Below are 5,260 nucleotides of genomic sequence, written 5' to 3'. Positions count from 1 at the left end.
CAGTCAAACATCCCAGCTTCTTTATACCTGTTGCAGCATGCACTGAATGCAGGGCCAGATCTCCAGCTGGTGTAAATGGACATAGCTCCACTGATCCCAAATCAATTGAAATCAAAGTCTGTTTACACCAGCTGAGGATCAGGCCCATGGTCCCTATCCAAGGATTAACTGGGACTCCTTCAATCAACTCATTCAGCATTAATCAGTTGCCTGAATAGCAAAGTTCTGGTCCTGGATCCAAAGTTCAGGGCTGTTCTGTTCAGAGGCTGCGGTTCAGGTCCCTCATGCGATTACGTTAAAAATAAAATAATCCACGACGCCCTTTCTAGGAGTGTCCGCACATGATAGCCAGTCGTTTTTTCTGAGTGGTTGCCAGCTACAGAATAGCATTGGATTAAGTGATTGTTAAGGCAGTGGTTCTCAACCAGGGGGACGTGTACCCCTGGGGGTACGCACAGGTCTTCCAAGGGGTACATTAATTCAGCTAGAGATTTGCCCAGTTTTACAACAGGCTACATGCAAAGCACTAGCTAAGTCAGTATAAACTAAAATGTCAGCCAATGACTTGTTTATACTGCTGTAGGTACTATACACTGAAATGTAAGTACAATATTTATATTCCAACTGATTTATTTTATAATGATATGGTAAAAAAGGAGAAAGTCAGCAATTTTTCAGTACTAGTGGGCTGTGACACTTTTGTATTTTTATGTCTGGTTTTGTAAGCAAGTAGTTTTTAAGTGAGGTGAAACTTGGGGGTACACAAGACAAATCAGACTCCTGAAAGGGGGCCAGGAGTTGGGAATCACTGCATTAATCACTGCATCAATCAAAAGGTTGAGACTCACTGCATTAAAAGGACCTTCAAGCTAGGTTGGTGGCTGTTCTCCAGCCCGGGTTGGAATCAGTAGTAACCAGAAGTTACTGAGCTGGAATTTCCACTGCCCTACCCCTTGTGTACTGATGTACAGCTGTGCAAAGCGGGTGTATGAAGTTACCACATCAGAACGATAGACTATAAATGACTGCCCAGGGCTCAGGGCAATGGAGAACCTGGGCCACTGTCTGTTTGAAGGTCAGTGTGACACGGATCAGTTCCTGGAGGCAGATGGGCGATCACGGTGTTCTCAACATGCTTGGTTGCCATCTCAGCAGAAAGGCTAACGACTGCCCGGGCTATGGAGATGGAGGGCTAAATTCGCCACTGTTCTAAGTAGCCACAAGTATGGCTTCGTTCCTCTTTATGTCTGTGGGGAATTAGAGCCGGCGGCCTCGGTAGGACACTGCTGGGGGGTCTTTCATTGCCAGAGTCTGTGCTGATATGGTTCTGTGGGTAAATAGCGGAGGTCACTCTCCACAGCTGGTGGTTTGCATGTACACAGAGCCTTAAAGGTTAGAGATGGAGAAGGCCCATTAGCCCATCCAGGCTGTGGGATGGGCACCAGAGCAGGGTTGTTGCCTAGGCAACATTTTCCAGTGCTTTATCCGGTCTAGTTTTAAAAGTCCCACGTACGGGGTGGGGGCTCCGATCCCTGCCCTTGGAGAAGTGATTGTCGGGCCCGGTGTGGTGCAGCTCACAGTCAACAAGGATCTCTGCATATTCAGCCTACATTTCCCCTCTCTCAATTTCATCCTGTCCTTCCTACCTATACCCCTGTGTATCCCACTAAATATTTCCTCCTGTGCTTGATGTTTATGCCAACGAGATATGTGTCGTCCGTTCTCATGTCCTCACTGGGGCCTGATCCAAAGCCAACGGTCTTTCCATTGTTTGCAGTGGGCTTAGTCATTGTTTAACCAGGGTACAGAGACCAAGTACATTTCAGTATTCCTCCTAAACCAATCCTTTATCTGTCCATCCATCCTGTAACATATTAGCTGAGCACCTCTGGTTCACGGATAATATTTGTTGCCTATTTTTAAGTTGCTACCTTGCTTATCAATAATCTTATGAACATAATTTCATGAGACATAAAGTGATAAAACATTTTCCCGCCTTTATTTGCCTTTTGTTTGCTAGTTATTACATCACCCCGGGGTTTTTAGGTGCCATAAAATTATCCCTGGCTCTTGCAGACTGCAAGTTTATGATTAATCAATTACTTAGAGCGGTTATCTATTAAAAATCAAACGGCGATCTTCAGTACATTTTCAGCAAGGCACTGCAAACAGCAATAGATCATTAAGCTTATCATTCTCTACAGCTGTTGCTTATTACCAATAATCGCATTAATAGGATGGCAGGAGTCATTAAGTAAACAGAGTGCATTAAAACAGCGGGTGACACAACCGCCAGAATTTCATGTTTAGTGACAGATGGTGCTACAAGGGACGACTCTCCATAGACTGTTTGCATCACCTTTACTCAATGAGTAGTCCCTTACTCTGCAACTCGGGCCCCTGAGATTGCCACTCGGCCCCAGGAAGTAACTCCCGTGGCATTACTCTGTTCAGATCAGCCATGGCAGTGCTTGGGAGATGTCATAGGGCCAGGCTGCAATTCAGACTCACTGCACATGAATCCCCATTAAGCTCTTATATGGGCTACTTGTGCCCCGTGACGTCAGCGCTGCGGTGTTGTGTTGGTGAGGCCGCTAAATGCTGCTGTTCCTGGAGCTCCAGTGTTAGTGTTAGCGGCACTAGCAGAGAGTACAGGTTATTTAGATTCCTAGCGCCCACTGAAATCAGTGGGAGTTAGACACTCAAATAGCTTTGAGGACCTGGGCCTACATGGCTTAAGGCTCTAGCTCCCCATCTGTGGAGGGGAGCAGTCATTCTGTGCACGCAATGTCTCCCCCTCCCTATTCAGCAGAATCCTCGGCACGCACCGGAGTCAAAATCATCCCCTTTTTGGGCTCCATAACCACCACGGACAGCCCGGCCCGCCCCTGAGCTGGCGAGTTGGCAAGGGTCATGGGGTAAAGAAAAGCCTCTACTTTGCCACTTTGAATCCAGACTGGCTTAGCAAGCCCAGATCCACCGTAACTGAAAGATAGACTCACAGCAATGTGGGGCGGGAAGGGACCTCGAGAGGCCATCAAATCCATCCCCTGGTGCCGAGGCAGGACCGAGTAAACCTAGGCCGTTTGTCCAACCAGTTCTTAAAACCCTCCAATGGTGGGGATTCCACGACCTCCTTTGGAAGCCTATTCCAGAGCGTAACTAGTTAAGCTGTCTGGTCTGTGATTCCCCAGGTCCTCTTTTTACGGATGGATACTGTATGTGCACTTCCCCAGTCCTCTGGGACCTCCCCCGTCCTCCACGAGTTCTCAAAGGTAACTGGGAATGGTTCCGAGAGTGCTTCAGCTCGTTCCTTCAGTACCCCAGCTAGCCCATTAAGTACCTTTAAGTTGCCATCCAAGGGCTGCTGGGTGGGTTGTGTGAACTGAGTTTGCTAGGCCTCAGTCCAGGTCCTAGTAAACACAAGCAGCACTAAGCGGCTCCTTTGGTCTCCTGAGCAGAGAACCAAGGATCAAACGGGCCCTGGAGCCTGAACTCCCTTCTGACTCGCAAAGGAGATCGGCAGAGCAGCGTGCATGTGGGTCACTCACGCCATGCTGCAAACGCTATCCCACCCCATGGATGGGCAGAAAGCCTCTGTCACCCGGCCTATCGCTCTGGCCCCACTGCAAAGCTCTTTTAAAAACCGCAATGAAATACCCACCGGCTCCCCCTCGGACGTCTCAGCGGGGACTGCAATGCAGCTCTCTCCCTGCCGGCACGTGACGCTCCTCTCCACCTCGCCCTGTGCCCGGAGCACACGGCGGGTCTCATTGGGTTGCATTTGCCTGGTGCCGCCTCGGCGTGACGAAGGGAAAAGTTTTAATCTTTGTCGCCATGAATTTTTAATACCCAGCTCCTGCTCCGGTGTCATTATTTGCCTGCATTTCAGCAGTTTGGGAGCGCGTTTGTTTAGCTAATGTTCCATTCGAGGAAGGATGCGGGGGTTGGGCAGCCCCTCCCTTTCTCCCCACAGTGACCATTAACTGAGATACCCGTGCTGCGCCAGGGGTCGACAGATGCTGGCAATGCAGCTTCCCCCGCCAGCTGGGCTGTGCTAATGGCAAAGCCTGTTATCGAGGTCAGCCTGGTCGCTCTCAGGAACTTGGTTGTTTATATACTTTGGACTCCTTCCCCCCCCAACCATGGCTCCCGCTTCCCGTGCCCTGTCTATGGCAGGGAGGAGAGAGGAGAAAAGCAGGGAGCCCCTGGAGCGGTTAAGGAGGGAACTGGCTGCGAAGCTGGCTGCGGAAGGCTGAGCTCTCGGGATGGCACTGGGAGGAAAAGGGAGATTTTTAATTACAGGCCTAAGGGCAAATGCACCATGGGCTGGCACTTTATGCAGCCCCAATGCCCTAGATACCCTGGTGATCTATGATACGGTAGGTAGATGTGTTGGATTAGACAGATACGTGCATGGCTTGTGCTGTGTGGTGACACAGACAGACAGGTAGGCAGATGGCTGTGTACTGTATGGTGACATAGACCGGTAGGTAGATGACTGTATGGTGACACTGACAGAAGACAGAGGCTGTGTACCATATGGTGACACTGACAGACAGACGGCTGTGTACTATATGGTGACACTGACAGGCAGGTAGGTAGTTGGGTAGCATATTCTTTATTACTGGTATTTCAATAATCCCCAGTAGTCCAGCCGTGTAAAGACCCCATTGTGCCAGGCACTGTACAAACACTTAGTAAGAAACAGTCCCTGCCCTGAAGAGCTAAGCAGCTAACGACTATTAGACAGCTACATGGCTCTGTACTGACTGGGGATAGACAGACAGACCTTCCACAGGATTTCATGGTATATGAGCCAGTGCATTTCTCTGACACTGATGAACACCCCTGAGCTGGATTTCTCAGGCATCGGCCCTACTGCCTCCCAGCTGGACAGTAAGCTCGAGCATCTTGCTTGTTCTCTCTGTTGTGGCTAGCGAGGAAACATGGCACAAGGGGGAAAATGACATTTCTTACCTTTTATGCAGCTTAAATTCTGAGGCCCAGGACAGGCTAAAGGGAACCCTCTCCTCCCCAGGAAGTACCACTGCCATCTTCCCCACTCTGCTTGCAAGGTTTTTCTCTCCTCTCTGCTCTGTCCATGGTGCTGTGGCAGCCCCGCCCAGCCCAGCATTGATTCTTAAAGAAGCTGGGCAAAGGGTTGGAGGTACGCTCAGGACAGGCACTCCCCCAGCTCTGCCGTCAGCCTGGAAGGGTTCGAAGGACAGATGTTATCATCAGTGCTTCCTGCCGGTCA

Source organism: Chelonia mydas, chromosome 2, assembly GCF_015237465.2.
Source record: "Chelonia mydas isolate rCheMyd1 chromosome 2, rCheMyd1.pri.v2, whole genome shotgun sequence".
NCBI classification, from domain to species: Eukaryota; Metazoa; Chordata; order Testudines; family Cheloniidae; genus Chelonia; species Chelonia mydas.
This window is presented reverse-complemented; position numbering follows the sequence as displayed.